Source organism: Physella acuta, unplaced genomic scaffold (genome assembly GCF_028476545.2).
Source record: "Physella acuta isolate Inbredline_101_S28 unplaced genomic scaffold, ASM2847654v3 ptg000201l, whole genome shotgun sequence".
Classification (NCBI taxonomy): Eukaryota; Metazoa; Mollusca; class Gastropoda; family Physidae; genus Physella; species Physella acuta.
This window is the reverse complement of record NW_026731720.1, coordinates 86892-108586: the sequence shown is the minus strand read 5'-3', so window position 1 is coordinate 108586 and position 21695 is coordinate 86892. Positions and strand designations below refer to the sequence as shown.

General features: G+C 37.2%; 1 long non-coding RNA gene across 1 annotated transcript; it reads left to right on the top strand.

Moving 5' to 3' along the window:
* The first annotated feature begins 4310 nt into the window (after window positions 1-4310).
* On the top strand, window positions 4311-20376 carry LOC131937174 (uncharacterized). Its single transcript, XR_009386171.1, has 3 exons — window positions 4311-4810; window positions 6275-6618; window positions 19855-20376. It is a non-coding gene; the product is annotated as an uncharacterized LOC131937174 (long non-coding RNA).
* The last annotated feature ends 1319 nt before the right edge of the window (window positions 20377-21695 follow it).

Here is a 21695-nt window from a genome sequence, read left to right as displayed (position 1 = left end):
ACACCACACCATGTTCTATCTAGACTAAGTCACCACACCATGTTCTATCTAGACTAAGTCACCACACCATGTTCTATCTTGACTAAGTCACCACATCATGTTCTAGATAGAACACTTAACCACACCATGTTCTATCTAGACTAAGTCACCACACCATGTTCTAGATAGAACACGTCACCACACCATGTTCTATCTAGACCAAGTCACCACACCATGTTCTATCTGGACTAAGTCACCACACCATGTTCTAGATAGAACACGTCACCACACCATGTTCTATCTAGACTAAGTCACCACACCATGTTCTAGATAGAACACGTCACCACACCATGTTCTATCTAGACTAAGTCACCACACCATGTTCTAGATAGAACACTTAACCACACTATGTTCTATCTAGACTAAGTCACCACACCATGTTCTATCTAGACTAAGTCACCACACCATGTTCTAGATAGAACACTTAACCACACTATGTTCTATCTAGACTAAGTCACCACACCATGTTCTATCTAGACTAAGTCACCACATCATGTTCTAGATAGAAAACTTAACCACACAATGTTCTATGTAGACTAAGTCACCACATCATGTTCTATCTAGACTAAGTCACCACACCATGTTCTATCTAGACAAAGTCACCACACCATGTTCTAGATAGAACACGTCACCACACCATGTTCTATCTAGACTAAGTCACCACACCATGTTCTATCTAAACTAAGTCACCACAACATGTTCTATCTAGACAAAGTCACCACACCATGTTCTAGATAGAACACGTCACCACACCATGTTCTATCTAGAATAAGTCACCACACCATGTTCTATCTAGACTAAGTCACCACACCATGTTCTATCTAAACTAAGTCACCACACCATGTTCTATCTAAACTAAGTCACCACACCATGTTCTATCTAAACTAAGTCACCACACCATTTTCTAGATAGAACACGTCACCACACCATGTTCTATCTAGAATAAGTCACCACACCATGTTCTATCTAGACTAAGTCACCACACCATGTTCTATCTAAACTAAGTCACCACACCATGTTCTATCTAAACTAAGTCACCACACCATGTTCTATCTAGACTAAGTCACCACACCATGTTCTAGATAGAACACGTCACCACACCATGTTCTATCTAGAATAAGTCACCACACCATGTTCTATCTAGACTAAGTCACCACACCATGTTCTATCTAAACTAAGTCACCACACCATGTTCTATCTAAACTAAGTCACCACACCATGTTCTATCTAGACTAAGTCACCACACCATGTTCTAGATAGAACACGTCACCACACCATGTTCTATCTAGACTAAGTCACCACACCATGTTCTAGATAGAACACGTCACCACACCATGTTCTATCTAAACTAAGTCACCACACCATGTTCTATCTAGACTAAGTCACCACACCATGTTCTAGATAGAACACGTCACCACACCATGTTCTATCTAGACAAAGTCACCACACCATATTCTAGATAGAAAACGTCACCACACCATGTTCTATCTAGACTAAGTCACCACACCATGTTCTATCTAAACTAAGTCACCACACCATGTTCTATCTAGACTAAGTCACCACACCATATTCTATCTAGACTAAGTCACCACACCATGTTCTATCTGGACTAAGTCACCACACCATGTTCTATCTAGACTAAGTCACCACACCATGTTCTATCTAGACTAAGTCACCACACCATGTTCTATCTAGACTAAGTCACCACACCATGTTCTATCTAGACTAAGTCACCACACCATGTTCTATCTAGACTAAGTCACCACACCATGTTCTATCTAGACTAAGTCACCACACCATGTTCTATCTAGACTAAGTCACCACATCATGTTCTATCTAGACTAAGTCACCACACCATGTTCTAGATAGAACACGTCACCACACCATGTTCTATCTAGACTAAGTCACCACACCATGTTCTATCTGGACTAAGTCACCACATCATGTTCTATCTAGACTAAGTCACCACACCATGTTCTATCTGGACTAAGTCACCACACCATGTTCTATCTAGACTAAGTCACCACACCATGTTCTAGATAGAACACTTAACCACACCATGTTCTATCTAGACTAAGTCACCACACCATGTTCTATCTAGACTAAGTCACCACACCATGTTCTATCTAGACTAAGTCACCACACCATGTTCTTTCTGGACTAAGTCACCACACCATGTTCTATCTGGACTAAGTCACCACACCATGTTCTATCTAGACAAAGTCACCACATCATGTTCTATCTAGACTAAGTCACCACACCATGTTCTATCTAGACTAAGTCACCACACCATGTTCTTTCTGGACTAAGTCACCACACCATGTTCTAGATAAAACACTTAACCACACCATGTTCTATCTAGACTAAGTCACCACACCATGTTCTATCTAGACTAAGTCACCACACCATGTTCTATCTAGACTAAGTCACCACACCATGTTCTATCTAGACTAAGTCACCACACCATGTTCTATCTAGACTAAGTCACCACACCATGTTCTATCTAGACTAAGTCACCACACCATGTTCTATCTAGACTAAGTCACCACACCATGTTCTAGATAGAACACGTCACCACACCATGTTCTATCTAGACTAAGTCACCACACCATGTTCTATCTGGACTAAGTCACCACATCATGTTCTATCTAGACTAAGTCACCACACCATGTTCTATCTGGACTAAGTCACCACACCATGTTCTATCTAGACTAAGTCACCACACCATGTTCTATCTAGACTAAGTCACCACACCATGTTCTATCTAGACTAAGTCACCACACCATGTTCTATCTAGACTAAGTCACCACACCATGTTCTTTCTGGACTAAGTCACCACACCATGTTCTATCTGGACTAAGTCACCACACCATGTTCTATCTAGACAAAGTCACCACATCATGTTCTATCTAGACTAAGTCACCACACCATGTTCTATCTAGACAAAGTCACCACACCATGTTCTTTCTGGACTAAGTCACCACACCATGTTCTATCTAGACTAAGTCACCACACCATGTTCTATCTGGACTAAGTCACCACATCATGTTTTTCACATAACCTACAATAACAAAATATAAACTAACCATGACGGTAAAACACAGCAAAGTGTATTGGGGGTCATAGGTCAGATAAACAAGACGGCTTCAGTTGTTTTGTTACAGTTTTAGATCCGGTGTGGGAATTACGCCAGAGTTGTTGTTTTTCTGTGTGAGCATTTTATACGTGGCATTGTCGTACATTTTCACCGTGTTATTTCTATAGTGTGTGTTCATTTACAATAGCTCGGCCTATTTATTATTTATTATTAGCGTTATAGCTAATCATTTAGTACCGGAAACGTAACTCTATTGATTGATGACAAAGATTAGAAACTGAATCAAGTTAATAAACACGTTTACATCACGTGGTCATGCCCTGAAGAATCTTTTGTGTGACGGATCACAAAACATCAACACATTTTTCTTTCCTCGGCTAACTTTCTGTTTATGAAAGTTGATTACAATTTTATCTTCCTGGATACCATAAATAATTCAATGGAAGTACATTTGATCTATAAACACACTGTGGCGGCGTGAATGTGCTAAGACTATTTAACTTTTTGTTAATTCAATGAATGATCGCATATGGACACCGCGTACGTCTCCATTTTACCAACAATTTTTCTTAAAGCTAGTCAGAGATTGCATGTTATTGCATTCAGACATGCAAATAATTTAAAAAAATTTTTTTTTACTGAAGAGGGGTGGGTGGGCTGCAGAACAAAACATTTTTAATGTCGTCAGTGGCTATCTGGTGTGTGCACACGATTTGGGTTGGGTGAAAAATTCGGCTAATTAACGCGAAGTCATTTATGAACGGCCGCTAGACAGTACAATATGTATGGACTACGGTCCTTGGCTACCTCCCCTTAGTTTCAAATCGTTTAAACATTCGGCGTGAATCACAGCTCACCAGACTGGAAAGTGTGGGAGGGGCGGGAGGAGGGTTAGATATTATGTATAGAGATGTCCAGTCGCAGCATTGCTAGTGTCGAACCTAGTATATTTGTCTTATTTACAATATGAGAACTGTTTTTTTTTAAATTTAAATGTTAAATCCATCATGTGGACGTACAAAAAGATCTTACCACCCCCCCCCCCCCCGCACAATCCACACTTCTGCTAAAGTCTATTTTTCCCACCCCCCTCCTATGCTGACGTCATAAATTGTGACCCCCCCCCCCCCTAGATATAGATTCCAGTGGAGGGTGGTGACAATAGAAACTGGGGTGTCTGGTGACGTGGTTTGTGTGAAGTTTATGCGAAAACGCTCACTGTAAAGAATGTGTAGTGAGATTGTGTGACGTGTGTGTTTGATGGGTTTAGCACAGTGCCAAGTAGAATGTCAACCAGTACCCGTGTTTGTTTTGACAAGTGCCTGGGGTAGAAATAGTTCATTGTGTGACACAATATTGTGAGATGTCATGCGCAGTGGAGGCCAAACGTTAGTGCATAATCGAGTCATGTGTCTTTGGGAACAGGCGCGTATCCTTTGGACTTAGACCTCCATCTTGAATTTAGGGATTTCAATAAAATATTTCATGTGTTTGGATAACTTATCTTTCTAATTGCCACTAAACAACGTCAACCTACACAACAGCATCATATTGACGACGATGTTTCTAATAAAATGGTGCTCATCGTTCATGTGTTTGGATAACTTATCTTTCTAATTGCCATTAAACAACGTCGACCTAAACAACAGCATCATATTGACGACGAGGGTTGATGTAAGTTTTGTATACTATCAATGTACAGAATATTTAAAATTTATAAGGGCTAACTTTTATTTTTATTTTTACTTTCTCAAATAGGTCTATAGTAGTGTATACGAAATATACTAAGTATATAGAGTATTTAGTATCATGAGATATTTATTTTACATATCCTCGAATACCTATGGTAAACTACTAGCCATCGGTACCCGACGCGAATTATAGCCCTATGCCTATATATTTTTGTTATTCTTGTTGGAGAAAAATAGTTTATAAAATAGTTATTGGTCAAAACGCAATGTGCTTTACTACACGTTGAACGATATTAGCGATAAATTAAAGAAATAACTAAATAGCTAAAAATCCGACACCTTTAAAATAACATAGGCTACCAATACCTATTAGAAAAAACAAATTATATACATTATTAGTCAACGCAAAACCATATTAAATGCACAAACTGATTAACAGACTTAAAAAATGATTCCGTTAAAAGCCCGGCTGTTATTCGTGTTGTTTTTTAAAGTATTTTTTTGCCCGAGAAAATTATAAAGGCCTACATTTATAGCATAAGTCTTGATAAGCCGATCTAGAATCTATAGATTTAAATCTAATTTGAGCGAAATAGTTCCTTTCTTCATATATTATAATTGGAAAATGTGGAAAGCAAATATTATTGAAGATGACTTCATTAGTATTGTGTATCATTTTCGACATTCTATTTTTATCCTGAAAGCGATGACGCCATTGTTTTTAAATTTGTGTGTTCTCTAAAGAGTTCTTGTCACAAGCATAAACACTTTTCCAGTTGCATGATTTAAAAAGTTTCTACATTCGATAATTCCTTTTTCATCTTCCTTCTTTAAATACAATTTAGGTTATACATTTAATAATCCAACATATAGTTTGCAACAAAAGCCCGTTTCATTAAGGTCTCCATACATCCATATATCGCTGAAGATACTGATCTCATTGCCTCGGAAAATATTTTGCGGACAGAGAAAGAGAGTGAGAGAGAGAGGTGTGCACACTGGCTTTCATATTATTAGGATAATTTAGTTATATTATGGGATTTAATACTTTTCATCAGGAAAGTTGTCTCTTCCCCCGCCCACCCCCTTTTTTTTAAAGAAAAACTTTTTTTTTCAAAATTATGTTATACAGGACCATTTCCTAAACGATTCGAACATAGACACAAAAGACATAATACAATATATATAGAATATAAAATTATTTTAGTAAAATTTAAATTATATCTTGTTAGTTATTGTTACGTCCCTTGTATTATACATATCATAGTTACTTCCCTTGAATGTTCAGTCTGTTAACGTATAGTCAGAGTTGCCTGCTGGAAATAAAGTAATAAACTGTAAGATAAAAATAAATTACCGTATAACAAAACAGCAAGTTTATTAAATCGTTGATAATATGACAAACATTACAAAATTCTTCATTATGTTAATACTTATTTCATCACAGGGTGATTTGGATACCGGAACTTTCACAGGAAGTTGGGGAGAACATTTATGTGATGCTGTCGACAGCTACTTTACACGCCATCATCGAGTGGACCCATCATCAAGTCCACCCATAATCGAGTGGACCCATCATCGAGTGGACCCATCATCGAGTGGACCCAGCAAGTGGACCCATCATCAAGTCGACCGATCATCGAGTGGGCCCATCATCAAGTGGAACCTTCATATAGTGGACCCATCATCAAGTGGACCCATAATCAAGTGGACCCATCATCGAGTGGACCCATCGAGTGAACCCATCATAGGCAGATCTCCTGCAAGAGTACTCGGCTTAAGGACTTTAAGGTCTGTTTGATGTGTGTTCGTCTGGTTGTGCGTTTAGGACGTGTGACATGATACGTGAGACATGATACGTGAGACATGATACGTGAGACATGATACGTGAGACATGATACGTGAGACATGATACGTGAGACATGATACGTGAGACATGATACGTGAGACATGATACGTGAGACATGATACGTGAGACATGATACGTGAGACATGATACGTGAGACATGATACGTGAGACATGATACGTGAGACATGATACGTGAGACATGATACGTGAGACATGATACGTGAGACATGATACGTGAGACATGATACGTGAGACATGATACGTGAGACATGATACGTGAGACATGATACGTGAGACATGATACGTGAGACATGATACGTGAGACATGATACGTGAGACATGATACGTGAGACATGATACGTGAGACATGATACGTGAGACATGATACGTGAGACATGATACGTGAGACATGATACGTGAGACATGATACGTGAGACATGATACGTGAGACATGATACGTGAGACATGATACGTGAGACATGATACGTGAGACATGATACGTGAGACATGATACGTGAGACATGATACGTGAGACATGATACGTGAGACATGATACGTGAGACATGATACGTGAGACATGATACGTGAGACATGATACGTGAGACATGATACGTGAGACATGATACGTGAGACATGATACGTGAGACATGATACGTGAGACATGATACGTGAGACATGATACGTGAGACATGATACGTGAGACATGATACGTGAGACATGATACGTGAGACATGATACGTGAGACATGATACGTGAGACATGATACGTGAGACATGATACGTGAGACATGATACGTGAGACATGATACGTGAGACATGATACGTGAGACATGATACGTGAGACATGATACGTGAGACATGATACGTGAGACATGATACGTGAGACATGATACGTGAGACATGATACGTGAGACATGATACGTGAGACATGATACGTGAGACATGATACGTGAGACATGATACGTGAGACATGATACGTGAGACATGATACGTGAGACATGATACGTGAGACATGATACGTGAGACATGATACGTGAGACATGATACGTGAGACATGATACGTGAGACATGATACGTGAGACATGATACGTGAGACATGATACGTGAGACATGATACGTGAGACATGATACGTGAGACATGATACGTGAGACATGATACGTGAGACATGATACGTGAGACATGATACGTGAGACATGATACGTGAGACATGATACGTGAGACATGATACGTGAGACATGATACGTGAGACATGATACGTGAGACATGATACGTGAGACATGATACGTGAGACATGATACGTGAGACATGATACGTGAGACATGATACGTGAGACATGATACGTGAGACATGATACGTGAGACATGATACGTGAGACATGATACGTGAGACATGATACGTGAGACATGATACGTGAGACATGATACGTGAGACATGATACGTGAGACATGATACGTGAGACATGATACGTGAGACATGATACGTGAGACATGATACGTGAGACATGATACGTGAGACATGATACGTGAGACATGATACGTGAGACATGATACGTGAGACATGATACGTGAGACATGATACGTGAGACATGATACGTGAGACATGATACGTGAGACATGATACGTGAGACATGATACGTGAGACATGATACGTGAGACATGATACGTGAGACATGATACGTGAGACATGATACGTGAGACATGATACGTGAGACATGATACGTGAGACATGATACGTGAGACATGATACGTGAGACATGATACGTGAGACATGATACGTGAGACATGATACGTGAGACATGATACGTGAGACATGATACGTGAGACATGATACGTGAGACATGATACGTGAGACATGATACGTGAGACATGATACGTGAGACATGATACGTGAGACATGATACGTGAGACATGATACGTGAGACATGATACGTGAGACATGATACGTGAGACATGATACGTGAGACATGATACGTGAGACATGATACGTGAGACATGATACGTGAGACATGATACGTGAGACATGATACGTGAGACATGATACGTGAGACATGATACGTGAGACATGATACGTGAGACATGATACGTGAGACATGATACGTGAGACATGATACGTGAGACATGATACGTGAGACATGATACGTGAGACATGATACGTGAGACATGATACGTGAGACATGATACGTGAGACATGATACGTGAGACATGATACGTGAGACATGATACGTGAGACATGATACGTGAGACATGATACGTGAGACATGATACGTGAGACATGATACGTGAGACATGATACGTGAGACATGATACGTGAGACATGATACGTGAGACATGATACGTGAGACATGATACGTGAGACATGATACGTGAGACATGATACGTGAGACATGATACGTGAGACATGATACGTGAGACATGATACGTGAGACATGATACGAGACATGATACGTGAGACATGATACACGAAACATGATACGTGAGACATGATACACGAAACATGATACACGAAACATGATACACGAAACATGATACACGAAACATGATACACGAAACATGATACACGAAACATGATACACGAAACATGATACACGAAACATGATACACGAAACATGATACACGAAACATGATACACGAAACATGATACACGAAACATGATACACGAAACATGATACACGAAACATGATACACGAAACATGATACACGAAACATGATACACGAAACATGATACACGAAACATGATACACGAAACATGATACACGAAACATGATACACGAAACATGATACACGAAACATGATACACGAAACATGATACACGAAACATGATACACGAAACATGATACACGAAACATGATACACGAAACATGATACACGAAACATGATACACGAAACATGATACACGAAACATGATACACGAAACATGATACACGAAACATGATACACGAAACATGATACACGAAACATGATACACGAAACATGATACACGAAACATGATACACGAAACATGATACACGAAACATGATACACGAAACATGATACACGAAACATGATACACGAAACATGATACACGAAACATGATACACGAAACATGATACACGAAACATGATACACGAAACATGATACACGAAACATGATACACGAAACATGATACACGAAACATGATACACGAAACATGATACACGAAACATGATACACGAAACATGATACACGAAACATGATACACGAAACATGATACACGAAACATGATACACGAAACATGATACACGAAACATGATACACGAAACATGATACACGAAACATGATACACGAAACATGATACACGAAACATGATACACGAAACATGATACACGAAACATGATACACGAAACATGATACACGAAACATGATACACGAAACATGATACACGAAACATGATACACGAAACATGATACACGAAACATGATACACGAAACATGATACACGAAACATGATACACGAAACATGATACACGAAACATGATACACGAAACATGATACACGAAACATGATACACGAAACATGATACACGAAACATGATACACGAAACATGATACACGAAACATGATACACGAAACATGATACACGAAACATGATACACGAAACATGATACACGAAACATGATACACGAAACATGATACACGAAACATGATACACGAAACATGATACACGAAACATGATACACGAAACATGATACACGAAACATGATACACGAAACATGATACACGAAACATGATACACGAAACATGATACACGAAACATGATACACGAAACATGATACACGAAACATGATACACGAAACATGATACACGAAACATGATACACGAAACATGATACACGAAACATGATACACGAAACATGATACACGAAACATGATACACGAAACATGATACACGAAACATGATACACGAAACATGATACACGAAACATGATACACGAAACATGATACACGAAACATGATACACGAAACATGATACACGAAACATGATACACGAAACATGATACACGAAACATGATACACGAAACATGATACACGAAACATGATACACGAAACATGATACACGAAACATGATACACGAAACATGATACACGAAACATGATACACGAAACATGATACACGAAACATGATACACGAAACATGATACACGAAACATGATACACGAAACATGATACACGAAACATGATACACGAAACATGATACACGAAACATGATACACGAAACATGATACACGAAACATGATACACGAAACATGATACACGAAACATGATACACGAAACATGATACACGAAACATGATACACGAAACATGATACACGAAACATGATACACGAAACATGATACACGAAACATGATACACGAAACATGATACACGAAACATGATACACGAAACATGATACACGAAACATGATACACGAAACATGATACACGAAACATGATACACGAAACATGATACACGAAACATGATACACGAAACATGATACACGAAACATGATACACGAAACATGATACACGAAACATGATACACGAAACATGATACACGAAACATGATACACGAAACATGATACACGAAACATGATACACGAAACATGATACACGAAACATGATACACGAAACATGATACACGAAACATGATACACGAAACATGATACACGAAACATGATACACGAAACATGATACACGAAACATGATACACGAAACATGATACACGAAACATGATACACGAAACATGATACACGAAACATGATACACGAAACATGATACACGAAACATGATACACGAAACATGATACACGAAACATGATACACGAAACATGATACACGAAACATGATACACGAAACATGATACACGAAACATGATACACGAAACATGATACACGAAACATGATACACGAAACATGATACACGAAACATGATACACGAAACATGATACACGAAACATGATACACGAAACATGATACACGAAACATGATACACGAAACATGATACACGAAACATGATACACGAAACATGATACACGAAACATGATACACGAAACATGATACACGAAACATGATACACGAAACATGATACACGAAACATGATACACGAAACATGATACACGAAACATGATACACGAAACATGATACACGAAACATGATACACGAAACATGATACACGAAACATGATACACGAAACATGATACACGAAACATGATACACGAAACATGATACACGAAACATGATACACGAAACATGATACACGAAACATGATACACGAAACATGATACACGAAACATGATACACGAAACATGATACACGAAACATGATACACGAAACATGATACACGAAACATGATACACGAAACATGATACACGAAACATGATACACGAAACATGATACACGAAACATGATACACGAAACATGATACACGAAACATGATACACGAAACATGATACACGAAACATGATACACGAAACATGATACACGAAACATGATACACGAAACATGATACACGAAACATGATACACGAAACATGATACACGAAACATGATACACGAAACATGATACACGAAACATGATACACGAAACATGATACACGAAACATGATACACGAAACATGATACACGAAACATGATACACGAAACATGATACACGAAACATGATACACGAAACATGATACACGAAACATGATACACGAAACATGATACACGAAACATGATACACGAAACATGATACACGAAACATGATACACGAAACATGATACACGAAACATGATACACGAAACATGATACACGAAACATGATACACGAAACATGATACACGAAACATGATACACGAAACATGATACACGAAACATGATACACGAAACATGATACACGAAACATGATACACGAAACATGATACACGAAACATGATACACGAAACATGATACACGAAACATGATACACGAAACATGATACACGAAACATGATACACGAAACATGATACACGAAACATGATACACGAAACATGATACACGAAACATGATACACGAAACATGATACACGAAACATGATACACGAAACATGATACACGAAACATGATACACGAAACATGATACACGAAACATGATACACGAAACATGATACACGAAACATGATACACGAAACATGATACACGAAACATGATACACGAAACATGATACACGAAACATGATACACGAAACATGATACACGAAACATGATACACGAAACATGATACACGAAACATGATACACGAAACATGATACACGAAACATGATACACGAAACATGATACACGAAACATGATACACGAAACATGATACACGAAACATGATACACGAAACATGATACACGAAACATGATACACGAAACATGATACACGAAACATGATACACGAAACATGATACACGAAACATGATACACGAAACATGATACACGAAACATGATACACGAAACATGATACACGAAACATGATACACGAAACATGATACACGAAACATGATACACGAAACATGATACACGAAACATGATACACGAAACATGATACACGAAACATGATACACGAAACATGATACACGAAACATGATACACGAAACATGATACACGAAACATGATACACGAAACATGATACACGAAACATGATACACGAAACATGATACACGAAACATGATACACGAAACATGATACACGAAACATGATACACGAAACATGATACACGAAACATGATACACGAAACATGATACACGAAACATGATACACGAAACATGATACACGAAACATGATACACGAAACATGATACACGAAACATGATACACGAAACATGATACACGAAACATGATACACGAAACATGATACACGAAACATGATACACGAAACATGATACACGAAACATGATACACGAAACATGATACACGAAACATGATACACGAAACATGATACACGAAACATGATACACGAAACATGATACACGAAACATGATACACGAAACATGATACACGAAACATGATACACGAAACATGATACACGAAACATGATACACGAAACATGATACACGAAACATGATACACGAAACATGATACACGAAACATGATACACGAAACATGATACACGAAACATGATACACGAAACATGATACACGAAACATGATACACGAAACATGATACACGAAACATGATACACGAAACATGATACACGAAACATGATACACGAAACATGATACACGAAACATGATACACGAAACATGATACACGAAACATGATACACGAAACATGATACACGAAACATGATACACGAAACATGATACACGAAACATGATACACGAAACATGATACACGAAACATGATACACGAAACATGATACACGAAACATGATACACGAAACATGATACACGAAACATGATACACGAAACATGATACACGAAACATGATACACGAAACATGATACACGAAACATGATACACGAAACATGATACACGAAACATGATACACGAAACATGATACACGAAACATGATACACGAAACATGATACACGAAACATGATACACGAAACATGATACACGAAACATGATACACGAAACATGATACACGAAACATGATACACGAAACATGATACACGAAACATGATACACGAAACATGATACACGAAACATGATACACGAAACATGATACACGAAACATGATACACGAAACATGATACACGAAACATGATACACGAAACATGATACACGAAACATGATACACGAAACATGATACACGAAACATGATACACGAAACATGATACACGAAACATGATACACGAAACATGATACACGAAACATGATACACGAAACATGATACACGAAACATGATACACGAAACATGATACACGAAACATGATACACGAAACATGATACACGAAACATGATACACGAAACATGATACACGAAACATGATACACGAAACATGATACACGAAACATGATACACGAAACATGATACACGAAACATGATACACGAAACATGATACACGAAACATGATACACGAAACATGATACACGAAACATGATACACGAAACATGATACACGAAACATGATACACGAAACATGATACACGAAACATGATACACGAAACATGATACACGAAACATGATACACGAAACATGATACACGAAACATGATACACGAAACATGATACACGAAACATGATACACGAAACATGATACACGAAACATGATACACGAAACATGATACACGAAACATGATACACGAAACATGATACACGAAACATGATACACGAAACATGATACACGAAACATGATACACGAAACATGATACACGAAACATGATACACGAAACATGATACACGAAACATGATACACGAAACATGATACACGAAACATGATACACGAAACATGATACACGAAACATGATACACGAAACATGATACACGAAACATGATACACGAAACATGATACACGAAACATGATACACGAAACATGATACACGAAACATGATACACGAAACATGATACACGAAACATGATACACGAAACATGATACACGAAACATGATACACGAAACATGATACACGAAACATGATACACGAAACATGATACACGAAACATGATACACGAAACATGATACACGAAACATGATACACGAAACATGATACACGAAACATGATACACGAAACATGATACACGAAACATGATACACGAAACATGATACACGAAACATGATACACGAAACATGATACACGAAACATGATACACGAAACATGATACACGAAACATGATACACGAAACATGATACACGAAACATGATACACGAAACATGATACACGAAACATGATACACGAAACATGATACACGAAACATGATACACGAAACATGATACACGAAACATGATACACGAAACATGATACACGAAACATGATACACGAAACATGATACACGAAACATGATACACGAAACATGATACACGAAACATGATACACGAAACATGATACACGAAACATGATACACGAAACATGATACACGAAACATGATACACGAAACATGATACACGAAACATGATACACGAAACATGATACACGAAACATGATACACGAAACATGATACACGAAACATGATACACGAAACATGATACACGAAACATGATACACGAAACATGATACACGAAACATGATACACGAAACATGATACACGAAACATGATACACGAAACATGATACACGAAACATGATACACGAAACATGATACACGAAACATGATACACGAAACATGATACACGAAACATGATACACGAAACATGATACACGAAACATGATACACGAAACATGATACACGAAACATGATACACGAAACATGATACACGAAACATGATACACGAAACATGATACACGAAACATGATACACGAAACATGATACACGAAACATGATACACGAAACATGATACACGAAACATGATACACGAAACATGATACACGAAACATGATACACGAAACATGATACACGAAACATGATACACGAAACATGATACACGAAACATGATACACGAAACATGATACACGAAACATGATACACGAAACATGATACACGAAACATGATACACGAAACATGATACACGAAACATGATACACGAAACATGATACACGAAACATGATACACGAAACATGATACACGAAACATGATACACGAAACATGATACACGAAACATGATACACGAAACATGATACACGAAACATGATACACGAAACATGATACACGAAACATGATACACGAAACATGATACACGAAACATGATACACGAAACATGATACACGAAACATGATACACGAAACATGATACACGAAACATGATACACGAAACATGATACACGAAACATGATACACGAAACATGATACACGAAACATGATACACGAAACATGATACACGAAACATGATACACGAAACATGATACACGAAACATGATACACGAAACATGATACACGAAACATGATACACGAAACATGATACACGAAACATGATACACGAAACATGATACACGAAACATGATACACGAAACATGATACACGAAACATGATACACGAAACATGATACACGAAACATGATACACGAAACATGATACACGAAACATGATACACGAAACATGATACACGAAACATGATACACGAAACATGATACACGAAACATGATACACGAAACATGATACACGAAACATGATACACGAAACATGATACACGAAACATGATACACGAAACATGATACACGAAACATGATACACGAAACATGATACACGAAACATGATACACGAAACATGATACACGAAACATGATACACGAAACATGATACACGAAACATGATACACGAAACATGATACACGAAACATGATACACGAAACATGATACACGAAACATGATACACGAAACATGATACACGAAACATGATACACGAAACATGATACACGAAACATGATACACGAAACATGATACACGAAACATGATACACGAAACATGATACACGAAACATGATACACGAAACATGATACACGAAACATGATACACGAAACATGATACACGAAACATGATACACGAAACATGATACACGAAACATGATACACGAAACATGATACACGAAACATGATACACGAAACATGATACACGAAACATGATACACGAAACATGATACACGAAACATGATACACGAAACATGATACACGAAACATGATACACGAAACATGATACACGAAACATGATACACGAAACATGATACACGAAACATGATACACGAAACATGATACACGAAACATGATACACGAAACATGATACACGAAACATGATACACGAAACATGATACACGAAACATGATACACGAAACATGATACACGAAACATGATACACGAAACATGATACACGAAACATGATACACGAAACATGATACACGAAACATGATACACGAAACATGATACACGAAACATGATACACGAAACATGATACACGAAACATGATACACGAAACATGATACACGAAACATGATACACGAAACATGATACACGAAACATGATACACGAAACATGATACACGAAACATGATACACGAAACATGATACACGAAACATGATACACGAAACATGATACACGAAACATGATACACGAAACATGATACACGAAACATGATACACGAAACATGATACACGAAACATGATACACGAAACATGATACACGAAACATGATACACGAAACATGATACACGAAACATGATACACGAAACATGATACACGAAACATGATACACGAAACATGATACACGAAACATGATACACGAAACATGATACACGAAACATGATACACGAAACATGATACACGAAACATGATACACGAAACATGATACACGAAACATGATACACGAAACATGATACACGAAACATGATACACGAAACATGATACACGAAACATGATACACGAAACATGATACACGAAACATGATACACGAAACATGATACACGAAACATGATACACGAAACATGATACACGAAACATGATACACGAAACATGATACACGAAACATGATACACGAAACATGATACACGAAACATGATACACGAAACATGATACACGAAACATGATACACGAAACATGATACACGAAACATGATACACGAAACATGATACACGAAACATGATACACGAAACATGATACACGAAACATGATACACGAAACATGATACACGAAACATGATACACGAAACATGATACACGAAACATGATACACGAAACATGATACACGAAACATGATACACGAAACATGATACACGAAACATGATACACGAAACATGATACACGAAACATGATACACGAAACATGATACACGAAACATGATACACGAAACATGATACACGAAACATGATACACGAAACATGATACACGAAACATGATACACGAAACATGATACACGAAACATGATACACGAAACATGATACACGAAACATGATACACGAAACATGATACACGAAACATGATACACGAAACATGATACACGAAACATGATACACGAAACATGATACACGAAACATGATACACGAAACATGATACACGAAACATGATACACGAAACATGATACACGAAACATGATACACGAAACATGATACACGAAACATGATACACGAAACATGATACACGAAACATGATACACGAAACATGATACACGAAACATGATACACGAAACATGATACACGAAACATGATACACGAAACATGATACACGAAACATGATACACGAAACATGATACACGAAACATGATACACGAAACATGATACACGAAACATGATACACGAAACATGATACACGAAACATGATACACGAAACATGATACACGAAACATGATACACGAAACATGATACACGAAACATGATACACGAAACATGATACACGAAACATGATACACGAAACATGATACACGAAACATGATACACGAAACATGATACACGAAACATGATACACGAAACATGATACACGAAACATGATACACGAAACATGATACACGAAACATGATACACGAAACATGATACACGAAACATGATACACGAAACATGATACACGAAACATGATACACGAAACATGATACACGAAACATGATACACGAAACATGATACACGAAACATGATACACGAAACATGATACACGAAACATGATACACGAAACATGATACACGAAACATGATACACGAAACATGATACACGAAACATGATACACGAAACATGATACACGAAACATGATACACGAAACATGATACACGAAACATGATACACGAAACATGATACACGAAACATGATACACGAAACATGATACACGAAACATGATACACGAAACATGATACACGAAACATGATACACGAAACATGATACACGAAACATGATACACGAAACATGATACACGAAACATGATACACGAAACATGATACACGAAACATGATACACGAAACATGATACACGAAACATGATACACGAAACATGATACACGAAACATGATACACGAAACATGATACACGAAACATGATACACGAAACATGATACACGAAACATGATACACGAAACATGATACACGAAACATGATACACGAAACATGATACACGATAGTCTGGGCGCAGCGCAGCGCTTTCAACAACTGACTGTTCACTATCACAGACCCAATTTTGGAAGTATTCTGTTTTTTTTTACCCCCAGATTGTACCACCTTTATTTGACAAAGCGTCTACAGGACCAGTACAAGAAAGCAAAAGTCTCTATCACCCTACTGGACCATTGAAAAAAAGCAGTTGTTTCTATATATATTCAATAATGCAAACATCAATTGTTTTAAAAATCAGTTTCAGAACCTTAGGTCACTAGGAAGACACTGATTAAAAGTATCTTATTTTTATTTGACTAGCTTCACAAGATTTTTGTTTGAAATAAAAATAAAATTACTGTATAATCATAAGCTTTTAAGCGGAATAAGAATAATTATGCATATACAACCTAGCTATTTACAGAATTTAATAATTCTTTCAGTTTTTTTAAGGAAGTCTAGCACGTAGTTTGAGGACTGTATAGATATAAATGTTTGAAAGGGAAGAATGTCTGCTTTGATGTGTCTCATTGTAATAACATAACTTTTACGATTGCTTAAAATTTGTATCATTTTAATTCTCTGTAATCCCAAATTTATTTCAGCTCTACTTAAAACCCCAAATTCCACCCCCCCCCCCCCCCCCTTCAGCCCACGAGGAAAAAAAATCCCTTGAATCATCATTTAATTACACATTTGCATTTTCAGGTGTGTTTTTTTATATTTAGACGTTTTGTATTAGATCTATGTATAAGTAAACCATCTTAAATGAATGAAAGTAGGCTACAAGTAAGAAAGAAATATTACTATTGTAAATCTGTATCAGTCCTCACAAGCCGATGATGAAAACTGTAATACTAAAGCGAACACACAACTGACGCTGTAAATTACATAAAAAATAAAAAAAAAAAATTACAATTGCTTTACTTTTATAACATCTTATATTTATATTTAATCTGCTTCCTCTGTCTGCATCTGTCTGTCAGTCGTAATGGATCGTAAAGGGCAAGCGTCAAATCCAATACAAAGTCTTCCCGTGGGTCAAGACTTGAAGACAATGCAATCTGACATTAAATTTGACTTAAATGGATATTGCATAATATCACTAAGGGAAAAAAAGCTGCTGCTCAAAAGATACATTTCTAACATACCTGTCTCGAATAATGCTTTCAAGCAAGATAGCTCGTAATGGGATGGAGTTCGGAGAAATTCTTCCCACACCTCATACTTAAGATTCCCCCCTTACTGCTTCTCTAGTACACCTCGTACCCTGATCAGAGAGTCTGCCCCCCCCCCCCCCTCCCGAACGAAATGGAATTTATATAGAAAAATCTCTTCGGGGGGGGGGGGGGGCCTCCCCATAAAGAGATGCGTGTGTAATTCTTCCGGGGTTGGTGAAGTAGAGTTCACCTGCGTCACAGGGTGAGAGTTGCAGACCTTACACCGTGACATTGTCTTTGGGATCAACCATCATAAAAATGAAAACAAAACATTAAAAGCAATTTAATCACAAATTTTAGTTAACAAAAGTAAGCTAAAATCACTAGACATTATAATGTTATCGTTTTTCTTTTTTTCATTTTTTTATACGAAGGTGGAATTTCTATCTCCGAAACTACAGTTGAATACATAACAAAATCTAATTTAAATGTTTAGATTTTAAGATATTTTCTGTTATAATTTATCATAAATTAATTACTTTTAACTATACCTTCCTATGAAAAAAAGTTATATAATTGTCGTACCCAGGAATGTATTCATATAATCAGTGGTGTAGCGAGATCGTGTGTCACCCCCCTGGATATATATATATATATATATATATATATATATATATATATATATATATATATATATATATATATATATACGCATGTGCATATGTATTCTAATTTTTTTTTTCTGTATTTTATTTAATTCCCCCACCCTCCCCATACATGGATTAACATATAGCCTA